Raw genomic sequence first — 22,651 nt, 5'->3', positions numbered from 1 at the left:
TTCGTTCTTCTGTCACTTTTCTTTTCCAACCCATCACTCAACCCAAATACAGAATTCAATTTCCCTTCCAAAATTACCACTAAATATTCCTTCAACCCAAACACACTTTGAGAAACAAACAAAAAAAAAAAGCTGAACTCTTCGAACCTCATTAAACCCGTAAAACAGTTGCTTAAAGTGACGCGACAGAAAGAGTTTCGCCCTCGTGAACACTTTGTTTCCTGTTTACCGTCTGCATTTTTACACGTTTTCAATTACAGCCGGGTTGAAATTTTTTCGTCCAGCCAGTGGGCGATACATCAAGGTGCCACATGCACGAAATTCGAGCACGTTGCTCTCCGCTATACTTGACATAAAAATTCACTGCGTTTCATGTGCGTATTTTTTCCATCGTGCTACCATCACCATCGTGACGGTGTCCCCTCCATAACACAGTCGGGCTATCTGGCTATCAATCCGGCCGCGTAACATGTCACCCCGCGCACAAGAGGGTTGGATAACCGTGAAGCACGATGAGCCGTGCAGCCGTAATCTAATTAAACTACCGATGCTCATAGACGGAGACCCTAACCCCAGCCTCTATGCAGCTGTATATATATCGGGGCGCAATTGTCTGATTTGCATGTAAAACAACGCGAGGCCACGTCGAATAGTCGGAGACTCTATGATTATTAACGGGGCTACGACACGCGTCTACAACGAGAGGAATTCATACGCGTCAGGCGCCGCGGTATTTTGGCGCCTCCGGGTTTGGTCGTCGGTGAAATTTTGATGGGTAAATTTAGGTGACGAGGAAATACTTGGCTGCCGTAAAGTGGCGCGGGGAGCTCTTGCCGCGATGAACATCGGCAAACCTGTGGTATTCAAAGAGAAACAGTTTGAGGAGAAAGAGAGAGAGAGAGAGAGAGAGAGAGAGTGAAGCTAAGGTGGTGTATTTCAGGGATGTTGAATCTTTCGTGAGCTAATCTATCGTTTGGCTGTAAGTGAGATTAGAAGCGTTTATTAAGGGCATTAAGGGAGATATATAAATTGAAATTAAATTTAAATGAAATTATCTTTTTGATTTTGATTTTGAAACAGGGAATACATCATTGTTTGTGTGTCGTGTTCACCATCGTTCATGTCTTACAGTCTGTGTGCGTTTTGTAGCAGGAAAATTATTGCAACTGAGCACACTATTTTTCTAATTTCTATATCGTTCGAAGTAAATATTATGTATAAGGTAGACAATATTTGAAATGTATTTTATATAGATGTTTTTCAGATTCTAATTGATCGTTTTCTTTTGTTTCAGGTAAGTTGAAATCTGTATCTACTTATTGGATATCGAGTTTTCGATGCCATGGCGTTTCTACATGCGGTAAGATTGGGATTAGGATAAATTGAGGCTTGGCAATTTAGAAAAAACCTACAAGTAGACTGCGGGTATTTATGCAAATCCATATCTTTATGAACACAATTATAAAATGAAATCAAAATGTTATAACGAGTATCGTAATTTAAACATTTTATATATTTTTGTCTATTGTATACCCTTTGCGTATTTTTACGCCTTTAAATTTTCCATTATACATGCTGTTCGGATAATCAAATAACTAATATTATTTGTTTTGAGCTATTTTATAAATTTGTGTATTCTTAAACACTTTTTCATCGTGTATTCTGTAATAATTTGACAAATAATGAATTTTTCTAATTTTTTTGGAATTAATAGAATCATATAAAAATTTGGTCATATCAACATATCGATGTTATACGCTGTTTTAATTCATCACTTTTCATTAATTTGTCTTCTACATATTGTCCTTTTACGTAAAATATCAACGCAGTAAAAGTATAGACTGTCAATCGATAAATTGTAACTCGATATTGTTAAATATCGACAAACATTAACAAAGTGACGTTTAAAGTTTCCTATTTCATTTATGCATTTATTTCAAAGTTACATTTAACCCAATTATGTTACATTTATTTCATAGTTATGATCGCTTGTAGTTAATAATTTTCAGCTTATTGCTCTATGCTTCTGTCTTTATTTGTTTTTTAAATAATTGCACCTTTATATAGGCAATAATATTTTGTGGCTTATAGAATCGACAATTTTCCATTTTTTGATGTCGATGTTTTGTCAGAACTCTTTAATGTCGCTGTAATATAACCAAAACGCTGTGATATCGGATCTTAATTAAGCGAAATATCCATTCTGTACATGTCAACGTTTCTGTACCTCTATATCTGGATATTTCGATGCTATCAAATGTAAACGCTACAATATTGTCACGTTGATAAATTTAGATGCTAATGAATTTCCATCTTTGCCAGCTTTCAATGTTATCAAATTTCACTACAGCGAATCACGGCGTTCCTAAATTCGGACTTTAGTAAATTCTTCTCAAATATAATCCAGATCTGACTCAAGTCAAACTTAAACTCGATTTACAAGTCAAACTCAAACCCAATTTAAAACAAAATGAATTTTAATGTGTCGAGTTTTCAAATGTACTTTGCAATCTCAAAATTAACCAAAGTTTAACTTAAATGTAATTAAATTAAGCTTCCACGTTTACAAATCTCAACTACAGCTTTCAATGTACGTAAACTCGAACCTAACTTAAGTCTGATCTAAATCGAATCTTTAATGTTTTCGAACTTCAAGATTTACGATGTTCAATACTTTCAACTTCAAAGCTAATCTAAATTCGGTACAAACTGAGTTTGACGCTTTCAATTTTCAATAGTCTTGAAAAACAAGAAGCCCGAAAATTTTGATATTCGATTTTAGGCTCAAGTTTACGTTAGTTTTGTGTTCAAGGCTATCGTGTTTCAATATTCGCGAATTCCAGCACTCGCATCTCATATCTCGATACCAAAAATCTACACAATATAATAATCTTATTTCTATCAACCTCAAAATCTATTCGAACGCAGGCAAATTAAAACGTCCGTATGTTCGATATTGCGAAAAAGTCGCAACACTTGCAAATCCATGCAACTTCAATTTCTCCCTTTTCATCGAGTCGCATCGATCATTCGCCTATTCGAAGACCTTTCCCCCCTCGCTATCCTGCCACGCAGTATACGTACAGAAAGCAGACAAAAAAATAACGAAAAGAGGACAAAAAAGGCACCGATGACGCGTTGACCACCGGGAATCAAATTCAGCTAGACTTGGGGGCAGGAGAAGCGAAATAGTATGCAGAGCTGGCGCGTGGTTCGTTGAACCCGGTATTGAAAAAACGAGTCCAATCGCGGCCAGGAATAACCTAGGCCAGCTCGACGTTGGCATTTCTGCCTACGCTTTCTACTCAATCCATCTTGCTTTCTCGATTTTAGCCTAGAATTTCAAGGCGAAATGATTCTGGTATGCGCGAGTCCAAACTACCCTTTCATCCACTATCTACATCGTGTATCTATATTAGTGGTACAACTGAAATCGAGGAATATTCTATGACTCAGAATAAGACAGAAGTCAAGAATAGAAAAATTACATCAGAAGCTAGAAATTGGAGGAAATTGAACTTCAAATTTCCGATAAGATAGAAATTTAGATACATTTTAGAAATTATTGAAACGTTTAAGAGTCTCGCTTGAAACTTTAGATAATTGTGAACTGAGATTTTGGAATCTTAGATGTAGAAGAACATCATGTATGTAGTTTTGTAACAAAGATCTCACGTTCTAGTGTTTGCGAACAGAGGTATGTACCTGGCTAATTCTTGATTGGACAAAAGTGAACAATTTACAGAAGATTATTCTATATGTGGAAATCTAAATAATAAATGTATGTGCGTACAATATATAGTAGTAGATGTAATATATTAATATATTAAAACAGATATTTTAATAGGTATCTCTAGATGAGTATTCTTTATGTACCTTGGTATTATAAATTATAGTCTAGTAATTCCACAAAGAAATAGTAAATTTCTACTGTTTTTTAATTATTAACTCATTATTAACTTGTACACATTGATCAAATTTACATACGGTTACTACAAATCAACTGAAACATCTTCAAATACTTCCATACAATAGTATATACATGTGTATCGGTTTCTTTTTCCTGTTCGTCAACAACGTTACATCCGGTGCTTTTGACAAACTAATTTGTCGCGAAACAATGATGACGCGGTATGCTTGACATCGACTAGGAACAACGGCGACGACGCGACGACGACGATAGCAACGACGACGTGGAGGCGAATGGAATGTGTCCAATCATCAGCCAGACAGAGAACGTTACATCGCGTCAACGTCTCGCCCTCGTGAATAGCCTGCAGCGTTCTCCCTTGTTCGCTTTCTCCTCCTTCAATGTCCCGTTCTCTGTCCCTCTTTTTGTATATGTATATATACTTCTATCTTTGTCTAACTCTGTTCGTCACCTTTGCTTATCTAACCATTCGCTTATCCGATCGCTTGTCTACTCGGTCGATCTTCCCGATGATATCAGTGTAGTCGGGGGGGTGAGCACCGGGGTTCGCTGCCTCTGCGAAATCAAGATCGACGTGGTCGTTGAATAGCGATACTGATCGTTCGATAAGTAGCGTGCACTGCACTGTGGCTGAGACGCGCTCTTGCACGCGTTCGAGGGTCAGTTAATTAGCTGATTAGGACGAGAGTGTTGATGTGTGGCCATTAGGAGATGTAAGAATGTTGGCACAGTGGAATTTTTTTTTTGCAAGTAACAGAGATTATCGTTAGGAATGAACTGTATAAATTGGAAAGCAGACGAAAGTGATAATGTTTTGCAGACTCAATTCTTTAGATTCCTCTTGGAATTTGTTACTGTTTACGTCATCCTCTGTAATAAACGACCTCGTGGAAGCGCATAATTCGTTCTTTGAAGATCGAACATTAATCGTGTACTCGTGTAACAAAAATGAGAAATTGACTAAAAATTGAAGTTGGTCAGTTCAGCTTCTGGCTCAAATAACAGTATCAAAATGAAAAGCTACAAGCTTGGCAACGAATTTCCAAACAATAATCAACCCAGTCACCTATAATTATCAGAGAAACCGCTGTCTCTTATTAACCGCGGCAGTCGATCGCTTTAATCTGACGCCACGAGCTGGATGGCGAGGGCTATGGAGTTTTGATCGCAAGAGAAATATTCACTTGCGTGGAGAAAGAGCGTAGCGACAAAGGTGGAGGAATGATAACAGGGCAGAGCGGCGTGGCAAAGAAACTGAAAGAGAACGAGATTGTTGGGGAGCGTCAAAGGACTTTGAAATTTTATTTCCGCCCGAGATAGCACCCCCGCGGGTATGGTATTTGCGTGGCGGCGTAGCAGAGTGCCTTAATTACCTACAATCAGTCACAGGATTACGTGGTCCCTGCGACTCCACCTGGTTTCGTTTCTCGTTTTCCTCTTTCCTTTCTTCTGTATCACGCACGCACTCTTCTTCGTCCGTGTGAATTTCCGCCCAAGACAGGTGAAAGAGAAACGTCTACGCAAGAGATTTTTTCTAATCTTCCCTCAGCAGTGTCCCTACGATTTGTTTCAGTCGAGATCCGTAGAAAATAAGATTAGGCGCAATGGATGCGCATTTTTTCGCGTCCAGCTGAACATCGTGCGAAAAGGGTCTGTGATTTAATCTCGTTAGCGAAGAGAGTTTTTTTGGGTCGCTGCGGTTGCTTTGGGATTCGTTCGAGTGGTTCAAGATGGAATTGCGAGCGATGGTTCAATTAAATTTGATTCAGAGGAATTTTGTCGGTATGTATTTATTTGGCAGAAGTGAGTCAGTGTCTGGAGCAGCTTAACTTAGGTTTTCTAATAATAGATATCAAATAATGGAAGATATCTAAATTGAAAGGAAAGAAATTTTCCTTTAAACCTTTGAGAATATTTAACGATATCGAAATTGTTGTATTAACATTCCCCATAATTAGAATGAAATTTCCTCAATTGCATTTTCAACGTCTTTCATTTACTGCAGTCCTTTACGATTATTCAGAATTATAGATCGTAATCTAATATTCTCCTCAACAATTCATAATCCACAATCATCGACCAAAACCTCGCTCTTCCCTCCTGTAGCCATTCAATTACAAACCCTTAGGAATTCTCTAAAACGTAAACCCCCAGCCGCAGGGACAAAACCTCTCTCGTTTGGATTCGAACAACATCGGGAACATAGCGCACGTAGGAAATTCGTAACGTTTAATGAAGCCCAGCCCTCTCGATTGTCTTTTTCAATCGACCACTCCAACCCCGGCGAGTGTGTCGTGGATACTCCGCAATAGGGTGAAACAGCCACGGCGATGATGAACGATCGCTGGCGAAGCCACCCCCGTTGCCGTGGCACGGGGGTGCGTATGCAGTTATGCAGAGTTCACCGATGCGTCACTCCGGCTGCATTATACAACGTGCCCCAGGATCCCGTATTCCCCGGAGAGATCCTTCGCTAGGGTTTCTCTTGAAATATATTCCCGTTGTCACGTGGAGCGACGCCTGACTCTGGTACCCGTGCACGCCGCGTATCCAACGACGAAGAATTCTTTTCTCAAACCAGAGAGAGAGAGAGAGAGAGAGAGAGAGAGAGAGAGAAGAGATCGATACTTTGTCGTTTGTTGATTACGTTTCAACCGGGAATATCCAATTCGGGGTTGATTGGGTTCTTTTTACGTTACGGTCAAGTATCGAATTTCTTTTATTTCGCTCGTTTGTTTTCGTTGCTGCTTTTCTATGGGCTAGGTTATCTTTTTTTTCTTTTTAGCGAAGTAAAATCGTTTTTCAGGGAATTGAAAGTTATTTGACAGTGTGGGCTGGTTCTGCAGGACGATTTGTTGATTATCCTGCAGATGGAAGGTTTTTGAAAGTTCTATTATGGAGGAAGGAAATCTAGAAATTAAATTCTATTCGAATCTCTCCTATTATTGATTTAAAGCAAAGTTTCGATTATAAGACACGATTAATTGTAATATTTAGAATCGTTTCATCGTTTGAATTCGTTTAGCGTTTATAACATCATGGATTTGAAGATTCTATGTGGCATTGTATTGTAAGGGATCGTTCAAAATTTGTTTGCTTCAGATATTTTATTCTATGTTTTAATTTTTTCATTCGTTTGAAACTCAAGAGGTAGAATGAAATTTTAGTTTCCTAAATAGCCTTAGATATTGTGACTTTCAAGGAGTACGAACACGTAAGGGAATAGAATGGTACGAATATATAGAGGCTTCTGTGAAATATAAAGAACGATTTGTACATCCACCAGTCGACCTTTAAAGGTTAAAGTGTTTTATTTGCACCCTTCTCTTTTATGCACGATGGAAACTTTCCCCTTTTCCATCGCTTTCCTTTTCTTCGGAGAACAATCATATTGTCGCATGGGAAATTGATTTTCCTTCACGTGTCTCGTTTTAATGGCAACGAGTTTCCAGTCTTCTTATTTCCTGTACTTTGTACTACTTGAAAACAATGCTTAAAGAGAATTGTTTGAAGCCATACGATCGAGTCGATTTCTAAAACTCATTAAGTTTCACACTTATCAAATCTATACAAATTTAACTCCTTGAGAACTTATCAAAATAATCAAATGGTTAAAAAAACATCCAATTAATATATTATTTGAAGTACTTGTTGCGAACAATATGAAAATATATGTTTTTTAATTTTTTCTTACCTAAATATTTTAGTAGTTGTTTCTTGCAAGTCTATTTCATTATTTCGGCAATCACATTTTATTTCTTCTGTAAAGTCTCCATTTCGGTACATCTGCGGTACAATGAAAGATACACTGCCTTCGTGCATCTCTTTTTACTTTACTTGATCATAAATTTCCTATAGTACGTGACCCTCTTTAAAAGTAGAAGAGCCGAGTGCAACACATTAATAATAAAATGCGTCGTTTATTCGTCATGTTACAATATATCATTTTAATATTTGAACCTCCTATAACGTAAACCATTTGTTTCAAGTATCACAGGCAGCTCGTACGACACGACGTACGTATAATGTCATGTAAAATTACGTTCTTATGTGTTTAGTCTTTTCTTGTTCTATGTTATTCTTCTACCAACGTATTATTACATTTTATTAATTCATCATCCTATCATCATTTTATCAAATCATTCGCTTTTAATCTTTTACTTTCACCACATGACAATTTATTACTTCCCAGATTATAATGCTCTTCGATGTTGGAACAACGTTAAAACCAATTAAAAAAAGTGAATTTTTTACTATACAGAATTAAATACTCGGGTGATTAATGACACCACTATGCAAAAAAATAAAGCTAAAATTCGCTTCTATACAATGCGTCCACTACGGCTCGCTTTACGAACGGCGAAACTTATTCCATGGACATCCTCTGAATATCAATAACCTAACCCGAATCTAGTTTTCAAAAATCCATCACGTAAAAAATCTCATCCCGAAAAGGACAAACAACAATAAAAAAAAAAAAGAAAAAAAGAAATGGTAAACAACGAAAAAAGATCGATCGGAAAGTGTTGGTTACGCAACAGCGGCGTGGCTAACGATGGAAATGCCGCGACAACATTAACATTATCAAACATTGAAATTACATTGGACGCTAAACGTGGCGTGCGGGGGCGTCCGGGGTGCACTGATTAATCCGATCAAACGTAATCTCATTTGGCTGTACCCGAGATCGTATCGCGTGTCCTCGTCCCGATACATTGTTAGAAGATTTGCTAATGAGAGAACGTCACGCAGAAGTGCGCGATCATCGGATTTAATTACCAATATCGAGCGCACTACGCCCGATAGGCGGGTTGGCTGGTATTTGCGAACGAGAGCAGTATTTAATCCGTCGCTCGATCGGTTTTCACGACCGGAGTCGAATATTGCAGGCCCGGTTAATAAGGCCGTTTTCATGATAGATTACCTCGCGAAAGCCCATTATTTCTGCTCTAACCCGTTCTAACCCTCTCTACCCCGTCATTGCTTCCTTTGGCAAGGCGACAGATTCCATCAGTTTTTCCATCGGCAGAGGAAAACGAATTTTGCGCGACCTGTTTACACGCTATCCCTACGCGAATGAATTCTTCGTGAAAGAAGCAGGATTTTAATGAGCGGTCGAGATTCACCCTTGGACGAAGTTCAATCGAGAAGATGCTGAAGGAGGGTTTAATGACCGAGATGGATTAATAATTCACAGGAGATGGGGTTCGAGATTTTTCTGGTGAATGGAACTATGACCCGATAGATGGGCCATGCTCTAGTCTGCAATTGGCGACGGTCGAATAATGCGGATTTTGAAGTGATTAAATTTTAGGAATTATTATTTTGAAAACGTAGATTTTGAAACAATTATTGGTACGAACGTTTTGATAGTTATTGGGCAGAGATGTCTTATTAAATGGATTAGGCTTCGGGATAAATTTTTAATGGTGTTTTGCTCTTAAAAATGAATTTTAGACGTTTGTTATTATTTAGTTGTGTTAGTATTTGTTAGGAAGTATCGAATTCGAGATTTTCGTAAAAATATTTCATTCGAATACCTAACTAAGAAATATTGATTATTTTAAATAATTGATATTTTGCGTTTTTTTGGTTGTTTCGATGGTGTATGTTCGGGGATGCTGTCGAATAATTTTTTAACAATGTCGTCTCATCGTTTCCTTTTCAGTATCTTAAGAAGCTTCCTTTTCGTCTCTTCTTCTTGCAAGGCTTTTATGTGATTTATGTTGCCTTTATAAAATTTAGGTCAAACTGAAGTATGATATTTATGGTAGCACTTTTAATAATGTATGAAACAGAGAAAGCCATAAATTGTGTTGTCCTTTCTTATTAATGAAATGTTTCTTTTATCATAGCATAAAAAATTAATATTCATTTTTCAATAAATTTTTGTTAAAAACTGATTCTAGAGATTGATTGAAGATTATCTTACTTGCCTATCTCTAAACATGATAATACTACGAAAATACACATCAGCCAAAAAAACAATTCCAAACTCGTTGCTCGACTACGAATGTTTATTCAAATCGATATTTTTATGGCCATAATTAATGAAATAGAATACTTCTCTCACGAAATATTATAACGAATACTTCAAACTTCTCAAATATTCCTGCACATTCTTATTCTTTCAAATTTCTCATCCTCAGTTTGATTACCACACTCGCGTAACTTCACACCACACATCATACTTCTACAGTTAATTCTAATTACACCAATCAATCACCCGGAACATAAACTTTCCCTCTTCAACCCCTTTCATGCAACATCTAAGACTCTACACACCCTAGCAAAACTGCACGATAATTTCGATACAGAAACTTCTTAAACACTGTCCCTCAGGCATACACACCTATACAGAGGATGTGTGTTATCTTCGTAAATACAGGCGTGGTGTGTACACAATTTTGCGGGCCACGTTCGGGAAAATCGGTCCTATCGATCACAGACTGTAATTAAGAGGTACCGTAGGAGGGATGGGTTAACGAACCGCTGTTTCGATGGTATAATAATCGAGCAATGCGGACGCGTCGCGAAGGGGTTGAATGCCAGCTTCCACAGCGTGATAATGCCGCGAAAGGGATGCACTCGCGAAGATTGATTGCGACCGATCGAGTCACGACAGCTCGAAGAACACTCGATGCTCGTCGAGCTTATGCTTTTCGGAAACTGATACTTCCTCATTTGCTGGATCGAATCGGAAGTAGCGGGTTAACGGGGTAAAACGTTCAAGAAATCGAAGACATCGGCTTGTTGAGAAAATTTGTCAAATATTAAACTTCCAACGTGGAGCAACTTTAGTATTGGTTTTTTTTTTCGCATTGAAAGTGGAGGGATTAGTAGAGAATAAAATGCTCAAGAATTTGAAGACATGTACATCTCCAGGAAAGTAAAATATTCAAGTTTCAAACAGTTCTAGCATTTTTTTTTTTTTTTTTTTTTAGGTTGTAAAGTAAAAAGTGGTATATTGAAGAACTTGAGGACATCGAATTCTTGGAAATATTTGCAAAATATTCAAGCTTTAATGTGGGGTAGCTTTAGTATTTTTTGGGAAATTTGCGAGAAATATAGAAAGCAGAAAGAAATTTATATAACATTGAAGTTTTAGTATTTTTTAGGAAATTGTGAATCGAAGTTTGAATTCGTTAAGGCTATGAAAAATGAAATTTCTGGACTTTAGAATCTTGAAATATTTATTTTTCAGACTTCTGTATTGAATATTGCAAGATTATTATAAAATGGAAATATTAAAGAAGTTGAAAATTTCGTACTACTTTAATGATAAATTGTAACAAATTAATAATTAAATTATTTAAAATATACGTTATTTTGATAATAGAATTCAACGCCCTGAAAGACTTAAATATTCAACATTTTTTAAGAAACGGAGTTCTTGGAGTATCATTTATACTGAGGATGATCTTTAGCGAAGATCGTGGGTTAGGTTAATCGAAGATTAATATATTCTAGCTGTGCATACAGTTATTATAGCACACGAGGGAATTGTGCAGGAGCATGTAACGCGTGTAATTATATAGATTTTAACGACACGCCGACTTCGGACAAGGCAACAATAGGACATTGTAGTTGCGGCGCGCATGGTTCGAACGGTGAATTGAAACGACGCGACGTGATTCTACCTAGAACATGAATGCAGTTATAGTTATAATAATTACCCCCGTAATGTTGTAACAAGCTCCGTGCTACGCAAACACTGATCAATTTCTTAAACATTATCGTGCTAGATGCTCCTTTAGAACTTTGTGTGTCGCAACTGCGATCAACCGCGAATAAAGTCACGAACAATCGTATAATTTGCATGATTCGCGTGATATTAAGAGAAACTTTCCGAAGAATCAAAGAATGAAGGTACTTGGCTAATTTTTCTTTGGTAGGTAGAAGTTTCGAATCATAGTTTCATAAAAATTTGAAGATTAGGTCAATTCTGGTGTACATAATTTTAATTTGTAAGAGTTCCATGTTTTATGTAATAATTTCGATGATATTTATTATTTGAAATACAGAATACATAAATACTAAATGAATAGTCTTCCTTTTGGTATACCACGTCTAATTTATATTATCCATTTCATATAATCGATATCAACAGTGAAATTTATTGCAAACTATAAACTATAAACTAAATCTTATTTTTATAAATAGCCTTTTATAAATATTTTAAAAATAATTTATGAGTAGAAAAAACTGAAATAGAATTTTGAACGAATACAGCATAGACAGTGCCATAATTCACAAAAGGTTAACAAGCAAATATTAATTTCTCTACTATCTATAGGAAGACCTCCGCTGAATCAAACATCTATCCGATCAGACCGATATATTATCCAGTCCACACGTCCCGAAAACAATTCTCCCTTTCCCACACCCGTTCGCCCACCATCTCATCCAAAAATCCTTCGTAGAATATTCCACCCTGAGCGCATAACCATATTTTTGCCAGCGTGTCTCCTTTTCAAAGTATCCCCCTCCTCAGCGTCCATCCACAGCAACAGAATCGCTACATTTGGTCCGGATCAATTGAATCGATCAACCCCCTCGTAATTAAGGGCTGTCCCGACTGGACGCCACATTTTGATGGTATAATAATCGAGGCAGAGAGAGAGTCAAAGCTGGGGTGGTGGCGCGCAGATAATCCAGCCGGATCAAGAGGAGACGAACGACGCCGCCTCGTAAATTCCACGGCGTGTCGCGTGACTCACGACCAAGGGGGTTGTACGACCAGCGTCCTTCCTCCTGCAGCCGATTCTCCTCGTCACGGACTTCGCAAAAACTCGTTTCGACGCGGCGAAATGAGACGCCAGCCCGTCCAAGCGAAAACTTCCTCAGGGAACCGCGGGCCAAAAAGGGGAAAGTCGCGACTACTCGCGCAGATGGACGATGCTGTGCGCTTCGATACGCGCGGAATCCACCCGTGACCAGCGGCACGAAGCTTCGAAAAGTTGCGATTCTGCGTGGATGGACAACGAATCCGCCTAGGAAAAACGGGAACTGGATTTAGAGTACGATTTTCAGGCAACACCATTATAGTCAATTTTTGCACAATATTATATCATAGTTGAATCTTTTCTCTGATAATGTTATCCAAGTCATTGACGTCGCTGAGAACTTTTTAATCCATGAAATTCATCTTCCTTCAATCACTAGGCTGCACATCTTTATGCATTTAAGAAATTTGAAAGTGCAGTAAGGCTGTCTACAATAGTTGCTACATGAAACGATTTTCTGTCTAACCTCTACTTTTCTAATTATATTCTCAAAAATGTGTTTGAAAATCCGCCGTCTGTTAATCATTTTAGAAAATTCAAAGAAATGTAGGTCACCTGTGATTACCGTGATAATCAACATGCCCAATAATACTAATAGATACTTAAAACCCACAAGTGGAAATTCTTCAGAACTTGGGCATGAAACCATGCAACACACAAACCCCATAACACAATTTCATCCAAATACATGCCAAATCCATCAAAATTCCGTCTCGCAACCGGCTGCGCAACCTCCATCCCCGTTGGCAGGAAGGTACCTCGGAGAAATAAGAGAATCCTCTCTCTCTCTCTCTCTCTCTCTCTCTCTCTGTCTCTCTCTTTCCGCAAAGTGGAGACGGGAGGTGTGCAGACTATCCCGAAATCACTAAGAGCCATTCACGTCTTGGCTACCCCTTGGCAGCCCGGAGGCAAACATTTAAATCCGCCAGCCCACTCGAGGTTCCCACAAAAGGAGAACGCATCGTGCGAGCACGTTCTCTCCGCCATTGTCGCCCTTCTTTTCTACCTATGCCCGCAGGTTGTACGTGAACGGTGGAACGGGTAGAAAAGAGGGTAGCACCATCGAGGAAATAACGCGGCACAATGGCCTGGTAGAGTGGCTTCTTAGCATTCGCGATTGCATTAGTCAAATTCTGCCGCTGCCGCTCGGATTAAGGAGCTTGGCGTCTTCTTAAAGAGGTGGAAGGTAGACGCGACAAGAAAAGAAAAGTGAAAAGAAGAATAGGAATGGAGAAACAAATTTCTCCGGGGAGAACGAAAGGGAAAGGTGGTCATTTAAAATCTTGGGAAAGCTTACAATCTACTTTCACATTTTACTTTCAAACACTCGATCCTTCTACGCCTTCAATCGCCTGCAATAAAAATTCGCCAAATCGTTATTTTTATACCATAGATTCAAAATCATATGAAACTCGATTTATTCATAAATTCTCGATTTTTTCACAAGCGAAAAGCATAGGGGAAAATACGAGGAATCAGTTCTTTTGTCGTTTATGAGTAAGCAATTAAAACATTTTAAACACATTGTCAATCAATTGTTTTGTCACTCGATTAATTTTCAAACAAAGTCTTCTTACTGTTTGATCTAGGGATTAGCGAATTAAACATAAGTTTCTCCCACTGTCTTGGATATTTCTCAAAAGCATCAATTACCATAATATTAGGTTTTTGACTTTGTACGAAACTTTGTGGATTTATATCCTACCTTTAAAAGACCTATAATTTTAAATCTAGAAGACTATTTTCTCCTCCGACAATAAAATAATACACAATATCAAATTATACAAATACATAAACAAATATATAACATATGAAAATTAGAAAATCAATAATCATCCTATAAATTATCATAAATAATAATAGTCACACATTATTTTACGAGAATCATAAATTATTATTTTGTTCCCATGCAATTCGCGAACGCGTATCACCAAATTGGAAATTACAAAATTACCATACCATCGCAAAAAACTCGCGATTGCGTTGTTCAAATTCAGCTGCTTGATTAAAGATCTCTACATGTTCTAAAGGAACGAAAAGGTGGGAAAGACACGAAGAGAAGATGAAGAAGGGAGCAGAGCGAAGTTGGCCGAAGAAACGAATTTCCCGGCAAAGAGGAAAGGGTAAGGGTGGTATGGGAAGAACAGTCGCACCCCGTGGGGACATAGAGGCCACCGTACGTCGTATTGTAATGCGAAACTAAAACAGAATTATCCGATGGCCCGTGTCCTGAGGGCGAGTCGGAGGCGAGGGTGGCTGTCGCCTGGCGCGACACTTTCCTGCTAGAGGGTGCATTTTAACGCGGCTAAAAAACGACCTGCTTAAAGGTCTGCCCCGCCCCATAGGATGCTTCTGCCTGTCGCGTGTGTACCGTATATCTACGCGCGTACATACGTATACCGTGTTCCAGCGATCTCCTGCTTTAGATTTGCTAATGCAGCCGAGGGATGACGGTCCATTGATTTATATCGTTTGGGACGAAGTGCGAGCGTAGATAAGGGGGGAACTCTGCTTCGTTCATCGTTTTTCCGTATTCTTTTTATTAGTATGCTTTTAAATGGGGTGATTGAATTTTGGATGAATCGTTTGTTTCTTGGAAAATTTGAAAATTTTGGATTAATTTAATGGAGGTTTGTCGTAAATAAAGATTGCAGTTTGGTGTTTTTATAGTTATCATTGACTGATTTGATTCATTTGCTTATATATATTTGTTTGGTACCTATGTATTATAGCTACTGATTCGTAGGTATAATGATCGTAGTTACCAGATATAATACAGTTTTCTAAGCAGTGTGTTGTGTTTGAATGACTATTTAAATTATATTACTTGGAGAGATATTAATTTCAATTAATTAATTTAAATTATTCTGATTTTATAGCACAATGTAGAGTATAATTTTGCAGAACAGCAACTTTAAATAGTATCATTAAGAAACGTATTACTGATCTAAATGTTACGTGTTCTAGTCAAATGTATTATTTAATTCCTTCTTTAGAATGGTTCAACCGCTTGATTCTTTTTACTCAATCGTCTAAAAAATATAATATACAGTAAGAAAATAGTAGTAAAAATTCCCAGATTACACGATTGATCGATTGATTGGGACCACGCGATAAATTAAACAGAGAATGCAAGAAGAAAAGGGACAGACGAAGTTTAATCTACCACAGCATGGAACGCACGATTCCAGGTAGAAATATAAAAATTCTAAAAGGATAGATCTCCACACATTTTCTACCCGATATCGTATATCTCCTCGATACTTTTTTATTTTCCTCTTCATCATCATCATATTTCCTTCGTCGACTTCACTGTCGTTTCTCTTAACAGCCCCCGCCCCCCTTCGTCTCCTCTAATCCTCTCCACTTCTCCACTGGCATCGACTCGAATTCCCTTCAATCCCCGTAGACAAGGAACCTCGCCATACCGAAAGAAATCGATTCTGCGGTAAGTGATCCGTGCTCGTCCAGCGTTTCGAATGCAAGTTCACGAACAACCAGTTTGTCAGACGACGAGGCGAACGGAAGTGGATTGGCCCCGTGATGGAACGCCGTTTTCCACCCACGAATCCAGCTGGTAAAAACGAGGGAAAGCGATCTTATTGGCCCGTTCTCGCGCTACTCCACGGCCAACCGTGTCGCAAAATAAGCTTGCGAATTACATTCCTGTTCATAAGTCACTACACACTTATCTACTTTGATCAAAATGATTGTCAGGATATAGAATACGTTGTATTTCTTAGAAAATACAAAATATAAATATAGTATAACATAATGTAATATAATATAATACAATTTTATATTTCTTAGAAAAAAAATATATAATGTTTTTAAAACAACATATTTTTCACACGATATCATTTTGCCCAAAATAAGCATGTGTCTAGTCATGAACGGGAATATACATTCGGAGATAAAAATAAGCGAAAAATATATATATATTCCTTATAAATATATAAAAATATATTCCTTTGACTACCCCCAGTCAGATTTTACGAAGGAAAGAGAGTAACGTGTCGCGACGCCTTTGCGAGACGACCTGAAAACTTGCCAATTTCTTTGTCCAAGAGTACAGTCCATGATCGACACGGCAGAACAATTCCATTTGGCAGCAATCGTTTTCTCAACCGGAATACCGGTTGATGATTTTCTCTGCTTTAGTGATTTCACGGTTCTTGTTGTTTAAATGGGAAAGGAAACGTGGGTGTTGGATGCTTTAGACTTGTTTAGAGGATTCGGGTCTTCATTGAAGAAGATAGGATGTAACGGTAGGATAAGAGAATTGTATTTTAGAAAGAGAAACGAGTGAATGGTTGCTTTTATTTGGAAAATACTGAGACGTTAAGCGATGAAATAGGATTTACTATTGGCGCTTGTTCTAGGAAATTGTTGTTTGAAGGGGTATGTTTATTTATAACAAGTTTCTTAGAATAAATTTTAAGACTGTGGATTGTTATATCTTGTTCGATGTAAATTAAGTACTTGACAGAGTATTAACGATCGATAAATATTGTCATCTGTACAAGTTTCAGTCAGTAATTTTCATAAAATATTTGCCAATATCGTTTTCTGTTCTGAAAAAGATTGAATTTTGATATTGACAGACAATACTCACATATTTAAATACAATTTTAATTCAATCACGAATGTGCATAAAATATTTAAGAATTTTCATTTCCATGGAATCTAATTTCGTAAAATATCGAATGTTCAATACTGTGACATTTTCACGTGTTCAAATTTCAATTACCAATATCCATAAAATATTTAATAGTATGTCTCTTCGCATAAAAGTCTAATTTTACAAAATATCGAATATCAACAAATATTATCATCCGTTAGAATTTCCATCACTATGGAATACTTCACAAAAATAGTCAAATAAAGAGTATACTGTCATTCTCATTCTCGTAATACTCTGATTACACGAAATATTAAACGTTGTCATCCTCAAACACGAATCATTATATTTCCCATTAAAAATATACCACGAAGTAGACTATCTGGTCTCGTAGAAAAACTTGTTTAATAACAAAATAACAAAATCTCTGTGACAGTCCGCATCGAATTACAAGTAGACCATCCGATACCGTGCTCAGCTTATCCCTTTCCCTCCCTTTTTTTTCCCTCTCTTTTGATATCAACGAGCGTTGATAAAGCGAAATACATCCCTGCAGCAAGGGTATCGGTGTTGGTCGGCTTTCTAAAGATCGTCACGTCTCTAAACACGTCCACGTACAAGAGTATTCGGTTTCAATGATATCGATGCCATCGTACCGATACTCTTCGACCAACCCCTGTTGAGAAAGGGTGGCCGTGGGCTGGATAGGACGTTACCTGCTTCGCTATGATGCCGTAACATGGATCGTTCGTTGTTTTTCTCCTTTTTTCGGTATCGTGGAAACGGGCCGTTGTCTCTGGTTACGTGACGAAACGGCGGTGTACGAAGAGATTTATAGCTCGACGTTAGAACTGGCTTCTCTCCGTGCATTCTCTTCACCAACTGCTGGAATTTTACCGAGTAACGAAGGAATTTTATCGTAACGCCAATGAGGTAACGGAATGACACAGTTCTGGAAGGTATCGCTTTGATTGGAAACTCTTGCGAGATTCTTTCTAAAGAATGTTGGTTAAGAGTTCAAAGTATGCAAATTGGTTTTAGATTGTTGTAAATTGTTTATTCATTGATAGTATCAAGCTACAGCGAAAGGTGAAGATGGCTATTATGGAGATGGAGCAGCGTGGAGATTGATGAATGGATGATTTCATTTCTTTGGAATGGAAGGACTTTGCTAAAAGAATTGTAACGTAGAGAATAAATATTAAGACACTCGCTGGTATTTGATACAAAGTGAATGCTTTCCGCTATTTTTAGTTTCTAGTTATTTTATTGTAAATGTGTTACAGGAGTGCAAGGGAATACTTAATTAGGTTACCGTGATATACTTTTACTTCATTCTTTCCGAAACAATTTAATTCTTTACTGAATATTATGATTTAATTTAATGTGATATTTGTGTCGGCACAAATTTTTTCCATTTTAAACGTACATTTAATTCCATTTCAAAATTTGCACGGGTACCACCAATGGAACTACAGCTCGAATCTCAAACATCAAACTCTGAATTCTACATTAAAGGGTGAAAACTCTCCAATTCTAAATGTCAGATCGCAGATTCCAAGTTACAAAAGTTAAGTCTATAATGCCAAATTTCGGAATCTTTTCTCTGGCAAACCGTCAAATTCCAAATCACGTTCCTCGCTTCTTAAAAACTCTCTAACGCCCATTTCCAGACACCCCCTACTCTGCTCAGTCATCAGTCATCACGACACGAATCCCGCAAACAATTCATCGTCAAGCTCGATCCTACGTGATCGAAATATCACGGCGCTTATCTTGCTCACTAAAATCTTACATGAATCAACGGAGAAGAACGACAAGCTGGAACATCAGGCGCCGACTACTCCGAAGCCAGACGAGAGCAGCGCGTGCCGTTTCTCTCAGATGCCAGCCATCGTGGATACGTGGAGCTGTTCGGTAATCGAATCGCACGTGGCACGCGCGTTTCGACGTATCGTCGCGTGTTTCCAGGCTCCAATCAAGCCGGCATTCATCGCGTTTGTTGCCAGCCTGGCGGTGTTCCCCATGCAGCCGCGGATAAGTGCATTATCGAGCCGCGTGTCCGCATGACGAGACGCGCGATGACGCGCGAATCAACGCCTCGAAAATCGGGAAACCCGTGGTCTTGCTTGTCTGCTCTGATGAGCGTCGATTCCAGGCCACGCAAAATTCTATCAGCCATCGCGCGTGTCACGGCTGACAGGGAATAAAATTTCACGCTGTGATCGAGAATTATAATGTTATTTTCGATGTGCAGGCCTTTGACCTCAGCACCGAAGCTTGTTGATAGCCGGATTAACGATCGGAATGAGTCGTTTCTTCGGCTACGGCGACGCTTGAAGAGGACTCTGATGAACAAGGAGAAGTATTATTATGAGACCTCCACTCGACCAGTCGTAAAATAAACTAGTCGAACGCACGATTGCTCGATGAATTTAGCCGAATGGAGATCTGCCGAGGCTTTGTGTGGTTGGTGGTAGCGTGTGAAAATTTTGAAGTACGTGGGCAGAAACGTGTTGATATACGTGGCTAGAAATATTATATCATCGGTGTACAGAGAATACTATAGTATATGCGATACAGTGACGGATAAAAGAAAGCTTAAAATTGACGCACTATGAATTTTAATAACTTTTGTAGTAAAAATGTTTTACCACGTTGGTAACTGTTATTTATTATAGTTATTCGTTGCTCTTATTAAATATAAATCCATCTTGTAAAATTATACTATCTTTTTATATTTTTTATTTTATAAACTTTCTGTTCTCCGCTACTGTATATGTAAATGTTATTAATGAAAATAAAGTAGAAGTATTAATTTCATATGTAAATATGATATAAGTATACTAATTTACGACTTTGATTTAAGGTTCGTATTTAGAGTGTCGGATTTAAAACTTGAGAGATGCAAAATTTGCACCGAGATATTTACAATTCCTCGTTCTAAAGTTACATATTACTTGTTATCAATTTTTAATCAAAGTCCCCCACAGCAATCACAAAATATCACGATGTCTTCAAAATCACACAAAAGTAAACGTCCAATAAACCAACCCCTAAACCATCGAAGCATGCACTGTCGTGACACTTTCTTAATATACGTCTCCAGTCCCCCAACATCGAACTCGACATTGACAAGACCGAGATCGACCAACTGTCAAACATCCTACACCCTTATTACCTTCTTAATCCCCCAAATAATTCCGTTTATTCCTCTTTCCCTACCAATGAAACCACCCTTATTTCGGTTTCCATTTCATCTTCGTGTACCATAATATTCTCTATGCATCATAGACCTAAATTCATGGCAAAATCAAAGAGACTTTATTACTCAAAATAATGACAATTACAAATATCATATTTGAAAATTTCCCGTGGATTATTTATGCCATCTCCGTGCGATAAATAAATTTACGAAAATAAGGTTCCTTTTTTTCAGACGTTGAATAGACATTACGTACTTGGATAATGTAAAACTGATTACTTTACAAAGAGTGAAGTTAATCGATTTGGCTTTTGAGAGGCTCAATTAAACATATCAAACTCAGTCGTGTCAAAAATGGCACTTCAAGCGAACAAATTTTACTCTACGCTTTCGCATGTAGAATAACCTTCTGCCAATTGTCCACTATCTAACATTAGACAAATAAAAGTATACTTGACAAGTTTCCGAGCTCGATTATCTAGAAATAAGGCTACTAAAGCAATTTCATTATCCTTGATCTTCGTCTTGTTTCGAGCCACAGAAGCTCTCTGGCTTCGCTCGTACCACGAAATTAAGCCCGCAGGTGCGTGCTATAGCTAGCAACGCACAACGCCGAACAAACGCGAGTAGGTACAAACCTATCCATGAAACATCACACGATTTCAGGATCGGAATCAGAAATTCTGACAGATAAGCAATAACGCATCGTAAGATGCAATTCCATAGTGTACCGCGAGGCAACGTTCTCCCAGTGGATTCCAGTGGTACGGTGGGATCTCTGCTTGGATTACGGAATGCCTTTGACGTACGTAACAGAACAGTGGCTGTAATAGATTCATGCGAAATCCCAGGTAAACATAATTACAATAATTCTGTGGCCGCTCGATCAAAGGGGAATAGTGGTCCGGTCATCAATTACGTGTAACATTATTACGTAGTTGCAACACGTCGAGACATTCTGAATGTTCGTCGTTTTTCGTTTGGTAATTCGCATAATTCATGGATGATTTTCGAGTGTGCGAAGGGACAGGACGAACCCTGTAATAAGCACGCGTAAATTCCTTCACGGCACAAGCGATATTCTCTGTTCATTGGCGAAAGATGGATGGTTCTCTTTTGGCTGGTTTCTCAAGTCGTTCTTCAGGGGTTGCTTGGTTGGTTGCTTAGAGAACGATGGTGTTTGATAAGAATGAGGGAAATTTTGATGATTATTGAAAAATGATTATGGCATGGTTCTATTGGTTTTAGGAAAGAAGATAGTAGTTATCGATCGTTTATTCGAAAAGCAAATAAATGTTTTTCTTATAATTTCTATGGATATTGATCGGTTGTAAAATTTAAGATAACATAAACTATACCCGCCATTGAGAACAGAAGTTCCTTGTTTTATCAGATATCGAAGCATGTTTTTACGTGTACCGTTATCTTGAAAGATGTAATTTGCATATTTAAATTTTCTACAATTAGCGAGGATACCCTGAGATACCTCGAGAAACATAATAGCAAATTTATAGCGTAGGAAGTTTATATAAAAACCAACGTAAGACCATATAACTCTCAATGAGGAAATTTTTCTTCTAGGTTTAGTAAAAAATATCATAGCGCTGACAATTTCACTAAATGATACGTTAGTATTTTATAAACAATGTACATAACGCAGTCACGAAATTTTTTAATATTTTCTACTCAGAAAATAGTCAAAAGTGTGCACTTGATAATGCATTTTGATTTAAATCGATATCTCGATTAGTTCTCGAGATATAGCGTTATAAAGTACATACAATAGACGTATCTAAATCTATGGAACTATGAATGGCAGCCCGCAGTGTCTGACCTACATTTTTTCCAAGAAACGCGTACGCTTAGTAGTAGCAATAGTAAAAAAAAAACGCAGACCCTGTCTGTCACTGACCAGCGCACTATTAAGCAGACTGTGACTGGTCAGTGACGCGGTGCGAGCGAGAGATCCGTGCGTGCGAGAGAAACAGTGATAGAGAATTACCGAAAAATTCGGTTCTCTTCGAACGATGATATCTCAGCAACAGAGACTCGAATCGAAATGAAATAAAAAGCATCTTGCAGGGAAAGGTTCACTCTTTCTGACGACT

The 22,651-nt window shown here is 38.0% G+C and overlaps 1 protein-coding gene across 2 annotated transcripts in view; it reads left to right on the top strand.

The window, feature by feature from the left end:
• LOC122570008 (protein slit) overlaps window positions 1-22,651 on the top strand; it is a 624,369-nt gene that overhangs the window by 422,864 nt on the left and 178,854 nt on the right. The gene's annotated exons all lie outside the window — the stretch shown is intronic.

The sequence above is a fragment of the Bombus pyrosoma genome, linkage group LG8 (genome assembly GCF_014825855.1).
Source record: "Bombus pyrosoma isolate SC7728 linkage group LG8, ASM1482585v1, whole genome shotgun sequence".
NCBI classification, from domain to species: Eukaryota; Metazoa; Arthropoda; class Insecta; order Hymenoptera; family Apidae; genus Bombus; species Bombus pyrosoma.
Note: the sequence above shows the minus strand (reverse complement) of the source record. Positions and strands in the feature narration are given on the sequence as shown.